We start from the raw sequence: 19,732 nt of genomic DNA on the forward strand, positions 1-19,732 counted from the left end.
TTTTAAAGATGTGGTTAAAGTCATCATGTGTGGTGGATGTAAAGAGAACAATGAAAGTTGATGTCATTTGCTGTAAGATTAACTTCAAATGTGAAGAAGATATTTCTGTTTGATTATTGATTCTTTCAGGTATTAGATCCAGATATGAACATTTTATTTTGTAACATTTAGGAAATCCATGTGTGGTGAGTTGTTTGTTTTTGTACAGTGTAGGCTGCCCTCATCATGTACTGACACTATTGTTAACTCGTCATCTTCATCAGCCGCTGGTTACGACTTCTTCACCCTCATTTAGAGGATTAGCGCCCCCACAAACAGGACAGGAGAGATGAAGTATTGACGTGACAACCAAGTGTGTTGTAAGAAAATATCAATATTTGTGCTCAGGTTATATACGGGTGTGAAAACTAACATGTTGGTAAGAAATGTCTTTCTCCAATGATTTGTGAGGCTCATCTACAACTACTTCACTTCACACTGAACACATGTGTCTCCACTTCTTGTTGAATCCATTGTGCTGATGGTATCTGTGATCATTCTCCTGACATGTGACTGTTGCAACAATCAGTCTCATCAAGTTGATCATGGTTTTCAACATTTTCAAGGTCAAACATTAAGAGAGAAAAGTGTCGATTTCCTACTTTGAATATGACGTGTTGATAAATGTCACTTCCTGTTGGAGCAGTTGAATCTATTTTCAGCTCATGAACTGAATATTGAAAAACATTTGCTTTGTTTCTTATGCAAGTAGATCAGTGTCATCAGAGAATTGAAGGATTGAATTTAACATTTCAATTTATTAAAATGTTGTATTTTTTTAACCATAGAAATATTTTCTGAATCATTTTATTAAATAATTTGAATATATATTATATATTGGATTTTAAACACTTTCACATTTGTATATTAAATTAAAAAAAAAAACACTTGAAATAACTAAAAATATTGAATCTTGATTTTTTTTTTCATTTTATTTATTACTAAAATAACAATATTAAATTATAAATAAACTCTTTCAATTCTTGTCAAATAGAAAATTAAAAAAGTCACTTGTTGATGAAACTCTCTTTCACAGGCTGAGCTGGTGTCGACTGTCAGAGAGAAGTTGTTCACTTCTGTCCTCAGTCCTCAGCTCTCCGTCCTCTAGTCTGACTCTACTGGACCTGAGTAGAAACTTAAACCTGCAGGATCCAGGAGTGGAGCTGCTGTCTGCTGGACTGAAGAGTCCACACTGTCACCTGGAGACTCTCAGGTCAGAACATCATCTTTTCTACATCATCAAAGCTCAAATGTAAAGTCAGAGGTGGAAACACGAGTCAAAGTCTGTCATCACTTTGTTCTTCAGTGAAGCAGCTCATAGATACATTTGTATGTTTGTGTAGCAGGTAAAGATGTTACGTAGTTTATAAAAATATCATCTTAATAAATCATTGTAATGATAAACAAACAAGCGTCAACTTTAAATGAAAATGAATAATAATCAAAACAACAGTCCTTCATATTCTTTATCCAGTGTTCTCGCGTCATCTGTCTCGTAGAAGACAAAACACTTTAGAGTGGAATCTTGAGGTTTGTCTTTGATTTGTTTTCATTGTTTGTTTTTTCCACCGTTGTTGTCTCTGTTCTTCTCTTATGGTTCATCTGTTGTTCATGAGGTCTACGACTATTTTAACAGTCGACTGCTCACCAAATATTCAACCATTAAGTCGACTAATCGCATCATTCTTACATTTTTCTTCAATTTATCATGAAGTTTCTTTAATGAAACAAAACTACTTTAAATACTTTAAGGTAAGGTAAGGTAAGGTAAAACTTTATTGATTCCTCAGGAGGTCTCCTTCGGGAAATTGTTTTTTACCAATAGCCAGCAATTTTTCATGAACAATAAAAAATAATACATAAAAAATAAAATAAGAAGAAGAACAAAAGAGGAAGAACAAGATGACACAATCTAAGTCTAAAGATAAAGACAAAGAACATAGGTCAAAGAAAAACAACAAAGGCAAAGGATTGTTGTATTTTTTTAACCATAGAATTATTTTCTGAAAAGTTTAATTCAATAATTTAAATATTGAAAGGTTGGTTTTGTTTTCATTGAATAATGGAAACATTTTTTAGACATAGAGATTAATATATATATATATTATATATTGGATTTTAAACACGTTTAAAAAATAAATTTAAAAGGATACTTGTTAAAAATATTGAATCTCGATTTTTTTAATTTATGATTCCATACCAGCATTTTTATAATGTGTGTGTTTTGAAGAGGTAAAAAAAGAGGTAAAATATATTTATATTTTAAAGTTGTAGATTTAAAGAGGTAATATATATATATATTTTTTAATGTTGTAGTTTTGAAGAGATACAATTTAATACAACATTTAAATATTCTTTTATTTCTATTTTGTTTACCTCTTCAAAACTACAACATTAAGAAGAGGTACAAAATTTTTATATTTTACAACTTTTTTATATCCTTCAAAAAACAACATTTTACACATTTGGGCAACAATTTTTTAATGTTATAGTTTTGAAGAGGTACAAAAAAACTACAACATTAAGATATAAATATTTTTTACCTCTTCAAAACTCCAGGGTTAAAATTTATATTGGATTTTAAACACTTTGACATTTTTGTAATGAATTTAAAAGGATACTTGTTGATAACAATATTAAACTATACGTGTTAAAAAAAAACTTTACTCAATTAAAACATATTGTTCTTATCATAAATTATAAATAAACTCTTTCAATTCTTGTCAAATAGAAAATTGAAAAAGTCACTTGTTGATGAAACTCGTCTCTTTCACAGGCTGAGAGGTTGTGGACTGTCAGAGAGAAGTTGTTCACTTCTGTCCTCAGTCCTCAGCTCTCCGTCCTCTAGTCTGACTCTACTGGACCTGAGTAGAAACAAGCTGCAGGATCCAGGAGTGGAGCTGCTGTCTGCTGGACTGAAGAGTCCACACTGTCACCTGGAGACTCTCAGGTCAGAACATCATCTTCTCTTGGTTCTGATAAGTTTCTAAAAGTGTTTCTCCTTCATTTCAGACTGTCATGGTGTCGGATCTCAGAGAGAGGTTGTTCTTCTCTGGCCTCAGCTCTGACATTGAACCCATCCCACCTGAGAGAACTGGACCTGAGCAGGAATCATCCAGGAGGACCAGGACTGGAGCTGCTGTCTGCTGGACTGAAGAGTCCAGACTGGAGACTGGAGACTCTCAGGTATGAACAGAGCAGCAGAACTCACTGACTGAACTCCAAAGATCTTCTGAACATTTGATGCTCAGACTCTTCATCTGAACTGAGCACATGAATCCAAACTCTGAGTTCCTCCATGTTCTCCTGCTGGACACCAGTGGAAGCATGAAGGAGACAGTTGAGACTGAGCAGCCTGTTTATAGATCCATCTTTGTTGTCATCAACAGTCATGACTGAGTCGTCCACTGAGAATGAAACAATATTCATGAAACATCTGAATCAAATGAATCTGATCTTCTGACTCTTTCTTCCTCCAGGCTGGACTTCTGTGGACCACATATGTTAAAACTTCATCCATGAATGGTAAGTTTGATTCTATTGATTGACTTCAACATCAAAGCTCATCTGCTGACACAGCAGTTGAAGGTCTTTGTGGACATGGACTTGATGAAGAAGATTCCAGAACAAACGTGCAGATGTTAAAGACTCACAGTTACAGTATCAAGTGAAGCTCTGATTCCAAATCTTCAAGTCCTTCAGCTCAAAACTCTTCAGGAGCTTCAACATCAACATTGTTTCAGTTTGACTGTCAGTGGAGAACAAAGAAATATTTCTGTCAAATATTTGAAATCAGACGTGAGTTTGATCATCAACTCACAATGTTGAGTCACTTTAAACATCATTTCACACATGAATCACTTCATATTGAATCATGTGTTCACTTGAACATCTTCATCACAACTAGACTAGACTCATGTTAGCTACATGCTAGTTTAGCTGCTGACTTCATCTTCAAATCTGACCTTCAAGATGATTCTGGGATGTTTCAGTCACATGGTTCTTCTCTCAAGTTCTCAGAAGAATGTTGACAGAACATTGACTCGTCTCAGTTTGGATCAGTATATGATCGTCAAGACAACGTTCTTCCACCATCATCACCTCATGTGTCTTCTTCTCTCAGTCTTCACTCTCACTGGACTCACACACAGCAGCGCCTCCTACTGTCCAACGACAACAGGAACTTGATGGAGGATCAGGATTATCTGGATCATCCTGACAGATTTGAAAAGATGCGACTGAGGAGTGACTACCACAGTGACTCTCAGAAGAAACAGAGGGAAATAACTTGAAGAGAATTACAGATCAATCAAGAAGATGAATGTTAAGATGTTCCTTCCAGACTGTTTGATCAACTTCAAATGACTTCAATACATGATTATATTTTTACAGCTCGACTCATTCTTGGAACATCCTGACCTGAAGAGGAACAATCTATTCAAAGATACAAGTAATGGTTCATTGTTTTGCTGCTCATGTGATTATATATTTTTAATGGTTGTTTTCTGAAGTCGTTCCATGACAACAGTTTCCACATTGAACTGATCCTGATGCAAAGAAAGTTGTGGATTCCTGCAGTAAAGTCTTGAAATCACTTTTTAGATCCTGATTTTAAAAGTAAAGCATGGAAACTCATCATTTAGATGTTAAAGTTCATTTAGAAACTACAATGTTTTTTCCACAAGTGTCGGTTTATAAAAGAGGAAGCCACAAGAATGTTGTTTTACTTGTCTTGTCCACTAGAGGGTAGTCACGCTTTTGCTATGAAGCAGTGAATCAAAGAGAAACTTTTGAGACCAAAGAAGGAAAATCTCTCTTTAAAACTAATAAACATCATGTATTTAAACAAATATATTGTACTTTTGCTAACCTGAACTCTAGAATTCAAGGGTGAGATAATTCCATATCGGCAGCTGAAGAAAGCCTAAACAATTAGTAAAAATGAACATTTAAATAAAAATTCTGTTCACTCACTCACTTCACTTTGATGTTCCCTGATCTTGTTTTCAAATAAATCCACTGGTTTGGTCACTTTCTTTTTGTTCATCTTCTGTCCAAGAGAATTCACACACACACACTTACACATGCACGCACACACTCTCTATATCTATTCCCATTAGTGGCCACTTGATGGCGCTAGTGTAGTTATTTCATTGTGACTATATTCTACCTTTAGTAACGTGATTATAATGAGGATTATTCTGAACAACACCCCATTTAATGACTATTTATAGGAAATAAAGAAGTAAATGACTTTGATGATAACTAGCTTCTCTCTATAGACTACATATTAGTTGACAAGAGTAATTTATAAGAAAGTGATATTAATAAAACAGTTTCTTTTGAACAAAAAAAAAGATCGAAGATGTCAAACATGTTCCAAATGTAACAATATACTTCTACGTATTAATGGCATCCTGGGGTCATCACTAGGACATTGGACTGTGACAGTTGGGGAGAGAGGTGAAGCAGAATGTTGTGAATTGCTTTCAACTCTATCCAGTTCATGTGTATCTACACTGGCGTAGATCTGACCCGAGATGCCTCCCCATGTTAGAGATGCGTCTGTGAACACCTGAGTGTAATGAAGGACACAACCTAATTCCAAAATTTGATGTCCTGCAAAACCCGACCCTGGTCTTGCTTTGGATCTAGCTTGAGATGACCAAACCATCTCTGGAGGTCCCTCATATGCAGCAAGCCCAGCCGTACCACCTTGTGAGCTGCTGGCATGAGCCCCAGGAGGGACATAACAGCGCCTGCTGTGATCACATGACGCCAAGCTTCCAGCAACTGTGTTGTCAGTCGGAGACCTGGCAAGGATCAACCAGTCATCCAGATAGGTCAAGATCCTCACCCCACTTGCTCTCATTGGTTCCAGTGCTGCCTCCACACACTTGGTGAAGGTCCTGGGTGCCAGAGAGTAGCCGAACGGGAGTCAAGTGTATTGACACAAGTATTAGCGAAACGCAAGTATTTGACTATCGAAACTTCAAATGATGCGTTGGTCAGGTCAATAGATGTCATCCAATCCCCTGGACTTACACCTGTCAGCAGTCCTTTACTGTCAACATCCGAAATGGGTTGGTAGCTATAAACTTGTTCAAATAGCTGAGGTCCAGTATGGGCCTCCATCCACCATTCTACTTTGGCACAAGGAAGTACCGGGAGTAAAACCCGCTCATCATCTCTGCTGTTGGAACCGGCTCTATCACCTTCTTCAGCAGGTCTAGAGACCTAATTTTTTAGACAGGATAACTTCTCCTGTTTCGCAACGTTTGTCCAGAGAATCCCTAAAAAATGCGGATGTGCACATCTTCAGGTGTGGTTGCCAGGCAGGTGTGGTATTCTACCAGTGATTTGACTCTAACCTGAGTTGAGCTGGTCTCCACTCAGTAATCAGTATGCATGAGTATATTTTATTATTGTCTTACTTTATATTTGATTATCCTTTTAGCATTCATTTAAGTATGGCATATATGTTTATAACAATTTTAATCTAACAACTCCACAATTTTTTTAATTAGTGGTTGTTCCGCAGCAACATTTTATCAATTACCTCTTTTATCAAATATTCATCATCTTACAAACAACACATCATTATCATGCACCTGCACACGCTATATGTATGACCGAAACTATAATAGTCTGCCTGCAATATGATTTTTTTTATTGTGCAACATAAGATTTGGGCCCCATTCTGAAGTAGTCATTCATCTTTCCCTCGTCGTGCTCAGTCGTCCAGTCCATCCTCGTCATCTTCAGTCGTTCTGACTGTTCCTCCTCAGTCAGTCCGACTGTTCCTCCTCGTATTCCAGTTGGTCCTCTTCGTCCATGTCCCAAGCCCAGTCCATCTTCTCCAACGTCCTCCAGGTCCATCTTCTTCAACCTACACACAAATAACCTTCATTCAGGAGTAGCTCTGACCATGAATATTTTATTAAGGTAAAAAGAAATGGGGATTTTCCCCATGTATTGATCCGTGTGTGTTTCTTCGGATAGGGGAATGTGTTTGATGAAACTTATCTTTTGTGTACGTCTGTCTACTCATCCAGGTCAGGACATTCCCTTAACTTGATTTTTTTATATCCTCCGGTGTCGGTTATCGGGGCATCCCCCATTCTTACAACAGGACATGGTACCAAGAATCCCCAAATGAACATCATTGTCACCAATCCTGTCCACTGTTCATTCATTCCATTCATACATCAACCTCCCCTAGAGGACACATAAGATCGTGTTTATGTTACCTGTCCTTTGGGCTACTGTTGTCTGGGCATCTCATAGATCACCCTGATATTTTTATTTTTTATCAGTCCAATGGACTTTACCAACACCAACGCAATGAACACACTCTTTGTGCTCACCTCGTCAAGCCTGAATACTTATGTTATAATATCCTAAATTATTTCTTAAAATACTTTTGTTATGAAAATCACAAGCAAAAACGTTTTTTAACCGAATAGAAGTTTAAAGGCCTTGAGACACAGCGCCTATTATCGGGCGTCTGGCGCCGTCGGGCAGTCCTGTGTAGTCGATGCCCCGAGTCCCTTTGGTGTGTATTCCCCAGTCGGGAGTCGGCGTCCTCGTCGGACGAAGAGAGAGGCGGGTGCAAGCGTTCAGTCTGGAGGCGGGAGTCTGGCTCAATGGTCAATCCTATTGGTTGAGTGCTAGGTTTAGCTAGCGAATCAGCGCAGGACAATGAAGCGGTGTCCCGCTGGAACAGTTGCCTGTTGTCTCATTTAATCTAATAATTCAAATGTTCACGGGCGGAGCTCACACTCCTGGGCGTTGGTTCTGGTCTTCACTTCCAACCTGGGGTCTCACCGGCTGCGTTGGTCCTTTTGTGCACATCTTCAGGTGTGGTTGCTAGTGAAGACATATTCTAAATTACTTTCCTATAGGTGTATCCATTGATGAGTTGAATGTATGTCCTTTGTGTAATCAACTGTTAAACATTGATAATGTCATCTCTCGTTCAGATCTTAAACATCCTGTGTTGTGTTTTACGACCACTCTCTTCCTCACAGCAGGGGTTATGAAGTTTCAGGGCTCAGGGGCTCTGGCCAACTGTGTCTTAACTTTTATGGCCCTTGGTGACATGGCTTAAAGGTGACTGTGAAGATAACATACTGTATGTATTGGGGGAGGAAGGATAAAGCCACGGTAACAAATGTTGTGATTGTTTAGACAAGGATGTTCGCGACTTTTGAAGTATCAAGACACGGAATTTATGGTCCACGAACCTGGTTGGAGATAACAGGTGTGAAGGAGGTCAGGAGATTCTTTGTTTAGATTAGTGATCAGATCAAACAACATCTGTTGTTCATTATGGAGTCAGATTTGGTTCTGGGAGTGTCTTGAGTGTCTTGAGGGCTTTAAAAGACGAGACGATCTAAAGATTAAGTGCCACTCTCTGGGAGGACCTGGGTGAGCCAGGATGACTGACAGAGACTGGACCAAGCGCTGGAACTGTGGTATTTCTGAACAATCTGAACAATTTGAATAATTTGCATTTCTTTGTTTAACTGTTGTATTTAAGGTCTTGTAAGGCCTACTTTGGTAATCATACTTTGTTATTAATAAATTGACTGTTTTAATTCTAAAATGTCACTCTTCCTTGGATCAAACGAATGCGCAGAACTCATTAGACAGGAAAGAGATTTGAGTTCCTTTACTAGACAGACAAATGTTTATTCTACCGGTGATTTGACTCTAACCTGAGTTGAGCTGGTCTCAGTAATCAGTTTGCATGAATGTTGATTGTGTGCAGGAACAAAAGTTCTTAGCATCAAGCAGAGTATACTTTATTATTCTCTTACTTTATATTTGATCATCTTTTAGCGTTAATTTAATTATAATTATATGTTCATAAGAATTTTAATAGTTAGAAACATTCTAAAACACATAACATACATTATTTAAGACTCAAAGAAATAAACTTTAATATTTTCTTTGAGACAAGTTTATATTTCTTACATTTACCTTTAAATGATGAGATAAAAGATGTTGAATTATTTACGAACAGAATTAAGTTTTTATCTCACATAGGAGCCGAAAAATATGAAGCATGTTTTGATAATCGCTACTATTTCAGTCGAGCCACAAAAGAACCGAAATTCAGTAGCAAACCTATGTCTGAAGTGAACTTTAACCTCACAGAGCTACATGTGTCTGAAGTGAACTTTAACCTCACAGAGCTACATGTGTCTGAAGTGATCTTTCCAAACCTTGACGTCCATGAAGAGATACAATCACCTGTGAGGACGATCATCAGTTTCTTCTCCTCTGTTGCTGATGTGTCAGAGCCCAGTGTGGGGCTGTAGCAGAGACGAAGATCTGTAACTGTGAGAACAAATATATTTCAACCTTACACACTAATGTATGAGCTGAGCAGGTTCGTTCTCTTTTTTGAACACACACAGTTACTCAGCAGAATGTTGCTTCAAACACACTTTATGAATCGTAGAAGTGAAAATAGTCGAAGCCACACCTTGAATAATCCCTGTGCACGTGCAGCGACTGAGTGTCCAGCAGCAAACCACACCAGGGGAAGAGACAGAGACGGGGCAGGGCGTCAATGGTAGGATGGGGACCTGGTGACGTTTGGAAGTTGGTCACCATGTTCTGGTGGTCGACGACAAGTCCGTACTCCTGCACCCCGGAGAGCAAAGTGCTGGTGAAAAAGATGAGAAGTTTATATTTGGCTCAAATGGTTGATGTAAAAAGTCAAACTCACGTTAGAAAAGACTCTGCTCGACATTTGTCTGTTGTAATCAACAGGAAATCATCGACCAGCCTCATCAAACATCTGCAGACACAGAAAGAAAGGTTGTTATACGGAACTGGCTCCCCCTGCTGGCGACACGACACAATGACATCTGTCAACTTCACGACAAACGGACACTTTGTCTTTAGGAAGATCTTGAAACAGCGTGTTCTCCATGTGACCATAGTAGAGGCAGCGGAGCAGACTAGACACCACAGAGCCTCGAGGAATACCTTGACCTTGACGGTACATTCTGGAGGACAAAGAAGATCTGATCTTAGGTTGTAAAGTAAAGATGAGAAAATCAAGCCAGAAAACATGGAGGCTACAAACATCCCCTCAGAACACGTCAGTGATTCTTGACCAAGCATTTATTAAAATAATGAGTATTATTTAAGGTTAAAATTCAACATCTGTCCAACAATGACAAGAACATTCTTCTGTCCACGTCTGCTTCTCTCACATCCGTCGATACTGAATCTGTCTGAGCAGAAAGAAAAGTTAAAAATGAACACTAACCTCCTCCTGTACTCAACGATGGTCCCAGACAACAACCCAGTGAAGAAGTCCAGCTGCTCTTTCACACAATCGTCTGTGGAGAAATGCTGGAAGAAATAAAGATGAAGTGACGAACACAGACTTATTGTATAGTTTCCAGATAAATGCAGCGTAACAGCCGGAGAAAATGAAAACTACGATGAAGAAAATACTTTCAAGGTCATTCTTACCTTCTCTACCAGAACAGTGTGATGAGCTTTCTTGCTTTTCTGCAGCGACGCAACAAAGTTCTTCATGTTGGCTGTTCCTGCAGCTCCGTGGATGATAGTCGCCTGTTTCCACAACACAAATGAGTCGCTTCAGATACACAACGACACAACACGAAAATAAAAAGAACATTTAATGTTTATTTAATGTAGTTCTGACTTCATTGTGTTTCTGTGATCAGTAAACTCACCTCTCGCACAAAAGTCTTACGAAGACCTTCTTCCGAGTCGGCCCAGATTTTGGCAAAAGTTCGTACGTTGAAAACCATGTCCTCGACTGATGAAAGCACTTGACCTATGACCTCTTGAAGCTTCTCGTGAGGGTCGTGACCTCCACTAACAACCGCCTTGTTCAGGTGAAAACACAAACAGAGTTAAAGGTTAAAAAATAATCTAATGTTGAAGCTTTTTTTCTCTTTTGTGCTCATTTTCAAATCCATAAATATTTGGTTATAAATGTCAAGTAAAAACATCTTAAACACGCCTTGTTTTAATAGACAAACATCACTAAAATCAATAATGTTATATTGATTATAATCATGTCATATTTACACACAGGAAACAGTCAGAATGTTTGTCCCTCGTTACAAACAAATTAATAATTTCTCTCAAATGTAACATCATGAATAGTGTTGGGCGACTTACTTTAAAATAGTAACTTAGTTACAATTACTAGTTACTTCTTTCAAAAACAACCCAGTTTCTTTACTTTTTAATAGGGAAAGTTTTTGTAAGAGAGAAACATTTGTACAAGTGTACGGGTCAGTGTAAGTTTGGATGCTGTGATTAAACAAATCACACAAAAAGGTAAGAACAATAAAAGAAAAAAACAAATAGAAATAAAAGATTAAATGCACTGACGGTCATTTTTGTGGCAGATGCAGATGTTCAACTCACGTATCCATTCTTCATTCACTTTTAAAGTAATAACATAGAGTTCTAACTTTCTATCATGTATGGATATAAAAAGCATCTCATAAAAAATAGAAGTAAAAAGACGCTTTTGTTACAGCAAACCTTTACTCCCAACACTGATGATATATATATACTTAGTAACTATGGGCTTATTTTTGTCTCATAATTATGTGTACATGCATAGAGGGTGATCTGAAAATATATAATGGTTGTACGAGCGATTTAATATTTCTAACTTGTATTTTGGCATTTACAAATACATTTTTACTTTTATATACTGTATATCATTTGAAAAAAAAATGTAAATGGTAAAACTTGAAATTCTGTGTGTGAAATTACATTCACATGTCAGATGCAATAACAAAGACTCATTTACAAGTCTTGCAAATGAAAATGATATATTTAGAAATAAAAATGTATTTGTAAGTACCAAAAATACAAGTTAATAAGCGGATATCTACCAATGATCTCTTTAAATAATGTTTTAAGTCAATGTCCCCAGGTGTAGCAAAGATACCTTAACAAAGTAAAAGGGTTCGGCTCTGTTGTCCTTCAATGGCAGGAAGGAGGACAGAACTCGGTGAATGTCGCTCTTTCCCCAAACTGTGGAGCCGAGGAGAGACGGAGACTCTCGCACGAGGGCAAGCAAGACTGCATGTAAGTCGTGAAGATCCTGTGAAACTGGACATGAAGGATGAGACCAACAATAAACATCACATCCATGTGTGCAAGTGAGGATCAACAAGAGGTGAAACACATTTGTACCTGTGTTTTGACCTTCACCCCCATGACCCCAGTGATCGCTCTCATTCCACCCGTCTCTGGAACGAAGCGAAGGCGGGAGACGACGCTTGTACTGGGGAGGGACGCGACCTCGACTGCACTCAACTCTTCCAGCTGGCATTTAGAAACGTGATTTCTAAAAGTCGCACAAACACATGAGACTTAGAGTTGTTGAGTGGAGAACGTTATAAAAGACTTCAGGCTGAAGAAAAAGGAAGCAAAAGAAGAAGAGGAAAAATAACCCACAGACATGTTCAACTTTTTAAGAAGCATCTGTCTCGCCTGCAGTTAAATCAAAACTCTGCAGCGAGAATTCTGAGCCGCTCTAGTAGAAGAACTCGCATTTCTCTGATTCTTAAAACTCTTCATTGGCTGCCAGTTTCTTTCAGGATCATTTTAAAATGCTTCCTCCTCGAGGTATTTTTACGTTTCCATGAGCAGCAAGTGAACTTCACATAGTTCTCACACACAGTTTAAAACCTTTACACAGCAGACATGTTTGTTGTCGTTTGTTCCCGTGCACCTGTGCAGAGCCTGTGCAGGTGGGAAGAGGTAAAGTATGAGCCGCCAGTCATCATTTATTTTGATCTGAAACAAACCCCAGTTCCCAGATATCTGCTGATTATGATCAGTGGTCGATTGATTGAACACAACGAGCACAGACTCAAGACTTCAAGCCTTTAAATCTTGAGATAATTGAATGACTTTCATGTCGGTCCTCGTGTACAGGACACTGTAGTTGTGACGTCATCAGCAATGTTCCTTCACTTGTGTTCACCTGAAAGCCAAGTTCTGTAATTCAGCCCAGACATCGTAGCGATAGAACTTGAGAGTTTTCTTCCGTCCGACTCTCTCAGTGGCGTAGAAGCAGGATCTGACCAAGCCAGTCACGTAACAGCCAAGAAGCCAGGCCAGGAAGTGACCCAGCAGGCGTGTGCGATATGCCAGCTCACTGGGGGGAATCCTTCCTGTCCAGGAAGAGTGAAGACAGCATGAGAGCTGGTAGGACGACCATCAGGGGCCTCATGTACTTACACTAAAAATGTACACACTGAGAAGTTCACATCAGAGACGCATCAACAATGTTTGTTGTTACATGTCTGGATATTAAAGTATTCACACACATGTTTCTCTTTCTACACACTGATGATTCTTGTTCATTTACGACAACATGATGAGTTTTATACACGAGTGTTCATCAGTTATTTTAGACAATTTAGAAAAATTGTCAGAAAATATAGGCTTGTTTTGATAACATATTAAAATGATCCACCAGAAGCTGAACAGGTTTGAATTGAAGCTCAGCAAGAGCAGGTTTTCCTCATGTGATCTGAGCATCTCCTTGAAAAACACACTTTCAGTATCACATGATGACTATATGTATGTAAACAGGAAACACTTTTATTCCATAAACGTAATATAAATACGCATGTTATCCAAACAATCGGGAGATTATTACTAACATCATTAAAAGTCACTGATTCTCTGCAAGAAACTATTCGTGTTAAAGAGCATATTTCTTCTGTAAATTAAATCTTGTTGACCATAACAACGTCCACTCTGCTGTGATTGGTCAAGCATGGAGGTTTGTCACCGCGCGTCATCAATCCCCAGAATACTCACTCCAAGGGGCTCGTTGTATAAACAAAGCGGGCGTGTCTACAGCTGGAGGAGTGGTGCCATTATTACGTCATAATGGACTCTCGTAACCTCTCGTTCGCCCAGATCTCAGAGCAGCTTTATAAAGTAATGAGTTGAAAACATGGTCGTGGTACTATTAAAAGGTGAGAAATCTTTACTGCAGCTAATACGCCAAAAAGGAATTTGGATTGATTCAACTTGTGATTGATGAATCCATGACGACAAAAGGCTAGAGAAATCTAATACTTTAAGGAACATGCAAGATTGTATTCTCAGGTTGTTTTTATACGATGAGTTAAAGAAGTAGCGTCATGTTTTTCTTTTAACTTATACTATTCAATTGTTCTCATTACCTGTCTTGTTGAACTGCAACCAGTTGCAATCGGTGACTTTCATCTTCAACATCACTTCCTCGACTGATATCTTCTCAAACCTGCCACTGCGCAGGAAGCGTCCGACTCTGACGTAGACGTGTCGTCGGTTGTCCTCCGAGCCCCAGAGCTCCGAGGGTATGACGGCGTCGAGGCACTTCCTCGCGAACAGAGAGACGCGGTGAGCTGCACAGCACTGGCGAAGGAGGAGGTTCAAGTCCTCGCGCCCATCCATCGCCCTCCTCACTCGTGGACACAGTCTGTGCAGGAATCTGGTGTAGGAACATCTCTGGTGCCGTCTCAGCAGCTGGCTGAACAACGGGACCATGTACAACCAGCGCCTGGGCAACTTCCTCTCGTCTTTCCCCAGTTCTTTGAGACACTTTGGACCACTGAGGAAAACCATCCTGACCAAATCTTCGCCAGTTAATCCTCTGGAAACATCACCGGTCCTCCTCTTCCTGTTGAGGATGAACCCTTGGATTCCGGTGCCTCCGTATGCAAACTGCAGCGAGCGGATGAAAGTTTGTGCTGGAGGCACAGTTTTGTGAGGCGATTTTGAGGCGTTTTCTTGGTCCGGAACCAAACGTGTGGCGTCAAGAGATGTTGAATCAGTTACTACCTCTGGTTCTAAACTGGAGACTTCACACAATCGTCTCCTCTTTCCGGGACGTCTTGTAACTTCATCGTCATTCATTCGACACAATTTTCTCTTGACGGGAGCAGATCTGCCATCGTTTTTAGTTCTTGGAGGATTTTTGGTGCATGGTTTCTTTCTTAGAGCTGAAGGTGTTTTTGAATCTTTCTTGTTCTTTGTCCTGGACCAGGACTGGGGAAAGAACCTGGAGCTGGTCTCTGGGGTGGGAACTAGTTCATCGATGGGTGCACCACAAACTTGAAAGAGACATGTTGGGGGGACGGCCATGAATAAGGAGCAGTTCTCCAGCAGATACCGCGACAGATCAGAACCCAGACGGTTAATGATCTTCATCCACAGGTCACTAGAACGGATATAGGCAGCATTTTGATACAAATGACTTTGGAATTGAAAGCGATCAATAGTGTGGTCTCCCTGAGTGGAGCCGTCAATACTATAGCCTAATGTCAAGACGTTTCTCTTTTGTTTCTTCTTCAAAGTGTTCAGGGTGAAAGCCAGGAGTTCAGATGGGGAACAGATCTATGAAATCAATAAGCAACATCGTTATAACATTTACATTTCAACGTTTATATACTTGCATGTCATTTTTATTAAAAAATAAATAATAATAAACGTTTTTTTGCCTTTTACTTTCACTTAAATTGAAAATTAAATTCACTCACTTTCTACTCGACCTCATGTCGACTAATGTTGGGATAATTTTCAGAGTCATCTGTTCTTTTTAGAGTTACAGACAAAAATGTTTGTTCATTTTAATGTAGCGACTGGAGCTCAGTTGTCTTCGACTTCATCGTGCATTGAAGCCTCGACCTTAGAAAGTGTTTTGAAATGCGCTTATGAGGATTAACCTATAGCTGGCGCTGAGAGACTAGAAGCTTCTACAACAAATTAAAATATAGATATATCCATTTATTTTTTTCGGTTGAGAAGTTAAAGTAAAATGAGTGAAATTTAAATTTTGTCTGAACTAACACTTCACATAAACGACTATCTGGTAAAACATGGAGACGTTGTAATACTTGTCATACAACTACATTTGATATTTGGAGGAGGACATGTTTTTATGCGAGTGAAGACAGTTCTTTATTCATGGAGGTTGTTTTGTTGTATCTGTTTGGTGTGTGTTATGAATACAGTTGATATGGCCGAGTTGTGTTCTTCTACATGTTGACATCTTCCTTTTAGTTTGTCAATTTGTTGGTTCTATCCTTCCTTACGTTTATGGCAAGAGGCCGTCAACACCGATGCTGTGTCTCAAATCGCATACTAGCGTACTCAAAGTTAGTATTTTTAGTGCGTCTCAATTCTTAGTATGTGAAGTTTAGTGCGCCATGCACACTAAATCGGCGTACTAACACGCCCACAAAACTGAGTATGGATCGATGGACACTAACCACACTAAACGGCTCCATCTTAGTGACGTTGTAAACGGAAGTTACGTCATATATATATATATAATATATATATATATATATATATAATATATATATATATCTATCTATATATATATATATAATATATATATATATAATATATATATATATATATATATATACACATACATACATACATACATACATACATACATGTGTATTTTCAGCAGCAGAAGAATAAACACGTCTTCGCTGCTGATACCAGCTTAAATATCTCGCAAATATTTCGATTCTCATATTTTTTCTTTATTTCTTTTTCCAAACCTGCAAAACGTGCTGCCAGCAGGTGGCGATAGTGTTCCTACAGCTGGTTGAAATCGTCGTTAAATAGTAGAAGAAGAAGCTGTCGCGTCATTTCCTGTTAGTTTGTAGCAGCAGAGTTTGATTTGAGACATATGCTGTGTCTCAAATCGCATACTACTCTTAGTATACTAGAAGTTAGTATGCATCAGTTTAGTGTACGTACTAACTAGTAACTAATTCTCCACAGATAGTATGTCTCAAATCAAACTCTGCTGCTACACACTAACAGGAAATGACGCGACAGCTTCTTCTTCTACTACTATTTAACGATGATTTCAACCAGCTGTTTGAACACTATCGCCACCTGCTGGCAGCACGTTTTGCAAGATTGGAAAATGAAATAAAGAAAAAATATGAGAAAAGAAATATTCGCTAGATATTTAAGCTGGTATCAGCAGCGAAGACGTGTTTATCCTTCTACTGCTGCTGAAAATACACCTATAAGTATATGAATATATATGAATATATATGACGTAACTTCCGTTTAAAACGTCATTAAGATGGCGGCTCTTTAGGGTGGTTAGTGTCCATCGAACTATACTCAGTTTTGTGGGCGTGTTAGTACGCCAATTTAGTGTGCATGGCGCACTAAATTTCGCATAATAAGAATTGAGACGCACTAATGCACTAAAAATACTAACTTTGAGTACGCTAGTATGCGATTTGAGACACAGCACTACTATCTGTGGAGGATTAGTTACTAGTTAGTACGTACACTATCCTGATGCATACTAACTTCTAGTATACTAGGAGAAGTATGCGATTTGAGACACAGCACGAGTCTGGTTCTGCTTGAGGTTTCTGCCTTCTAAAAGGAAGTTTTCTTTTCTCCACTATAGTCTGACTTAAACGACAACATGTGTCGAGTTAACTTTGTCATAAGAAACTTTATATCAAATTGAATTAGTTTTGCTGAAAGGTTGTACTCGAACCATCCGAACACTGTTCGTGACGATAGGTGTCGCTCTTCAAACGAGTCCTGGACTGAACAGGTACATCACCTGCTCACAGCTCGGTGTCTCGACTGGAATCTCGTCGAAAGTAAAGATTTCGAAACAGATATAAATTTACTTAAATCATTGTTTTATTGGATAACAAACATAATTTGTAATACAAATTTAAAAAGTAGATCATTTTTACATGTTCTTGAATTAATGTTTAAAAATGCAACAAAAAAAAGCTTAATCTTGCTGACGTCTTAGAAAAAAATATGAAAAATTAATTACATGAATTTAATAATGTATCTTTTTAAAATAACGTGTGTATTTGTGTTAAAATGACTCCAAACGTATTGTTTTGTTGCCTGAAGAGTCATTTACACAGTAGCTCAACAAGTTTAGAGAAAGTGGGTGAAAAAAAAAAGACTTTTTCAACCATGCAAGTAAGTAAGTCATTTTTATTTGTATAGCGCTTTTCCAGACCAGGGTCACAAAGCGCTTAAACTATCAAAACAATATGTGTGGGTTTAGACAACATGCTTCCATTAAAACCAAGCAGTCGCTTCTTAACTTCTCTATTTTTATTTCTATTTATATTATTTCAGGTTAATTCAACCCATGATATTGATTTGAGTCTTTTTACATGAACACAGGTTAAGGTGACAGTCAGTGATGCTTTGAGTTAAGTTATGTACCACTCAGCATGAAGTCTCAAGTTCTAGTTGTAGTTACTTGTGTGTTATTCATGTAAACTAAGACGATCAATGTTGACCATATTAAAGAATAACTTTTACATAAAGAGCCAGTTTCCAACCAAAGAAACACTCAATCTTTTAGCAGGACAACCAACCAACAACAAAAATGAACAAACAAGTTATATATTATTAGGAAAATGTCGTATATAAAAGTTAAAATATGGATATATATTGTATTTATATACAGTATAAACATATATTATGAAGATCATTTATAGTAATCCTGTTCAGTTTTGTCATGTAATGATGAAATAATTGGGATGTTTTTAATTTATCGGGAACAAAAGTAAAGAGCAAATAAACAAAGTACTCTGTTGGAATTATCAATGTAGCCACTAGCATGGCAGTGCTAGCTCGATATATACAGTATATGTACCGTGTTATCAAGTTCTTTAATCCATGGATCAACCTTAAGTCCAAAAAAACAAACAAAAGCTGTGTGTTTAAGTTGCAAAATTCTAATGTTAACACATCAAATTCCAATTAAGCCTTTTCAACCTCCTCGCGTCACACTCCGTCAGCGTACACTTTGTGAGCTTTGGAACCAACATAATGTGACGTCAACCATGACAGTAGCAGAATCTAATGGAAGGTTTCTTGATAACACGTGTTCGCTGAAGAGTGTTGGAAGCATTGGAACACAGCATGCTCTTCAACAAACACGCTGATACTAACGACTGGAACGGTTCATGTTGAGAACAGCGTACGATCTCTTCCTGGCCTCCCGGATGTACATCTGCATGAACTCTCGGCCGAACATCTCTCGGTCGTCTTCCTCTTCTTCTCCCTCCTCCTCCTCATCGTCATCTTCAGCTTTCGTCTTGCCAACTGGCAGAGTCACGTCCAGCGTCAGAGGATTGTCCCGGAAGTTCACAAACCTGTTTAGTCAGCATAGAGAAATATTTGAGTTCAACTTTTGTATCTTTGTCTAGAGAAACTAAGAGTAAGAAACTGTAAATGTTTGAAGGTCAACTTATGTGTTGATGTGATGTGTGTATTGTTGTGACATGTGACTCTATTGTATCATCAGTGTGTGTGTGTTGTGATGTGTGACTCTATTGTATCATCAGTGTGTGTTGTTGTGACGTGTGACTCTATTGTATCATCATTGTGTGTGATGTTGTGATGTGTGACTCTATTGTATCATCAGTGTGTGTTGTTGTGATGTGTGACTCTATTGTATAATCACTGTGTGTGTGTTGTTGTGATGTGTGACTATTGTATCATCAGTGTGTGTGTGTTGTGATGTGTGACTCTATTGTATCATCACTGTGTGTGTGATGTTGTGATGTGTGACTCTATTGTATCATCAGTGTGTGTGATGTTGTGATGTGTGACTCTATTGTATAATCACTGTGTGTGT

The 19,732-nt window shown here is 38.3% G+C and overlaps 1 protein-coding gene and 1 pseudogene across 1 annotated transcript in view; one reads left to right on the forward strand and one right to left on the reverse strand.

Moving 5' to 3' along the window:
* LOC148085133 (uncharacterized) overlaps positions 1 to 19,732 on the forward strand; it is a 523,722-nt gene that overhangs the window by 369,076 nt on the left and 134,914 nt on the right. The gene's annotated exons all lie outside the window — the stretch shown is intronic.
* LOC148085143 (telomerase reverse transcriptase-like) lies at positions 6,709 to 15,695 on the reverse strand (annotated as a pseudogene).

This window comes from Callionymus lyra, chromosome 2 (genome assembly GCF_982586985.1).
Source record: "Callionymus lyra chromosome 2, fCalLyr1.hap1.1, whole genome shotgun sequence".
NCBI classification, from domain to species: Eukaryota; Metazoa; Chordata; class Actinopteri; order Syngnathiformes; family Callionymidae; genus Callionymus; species Callionymus lyra.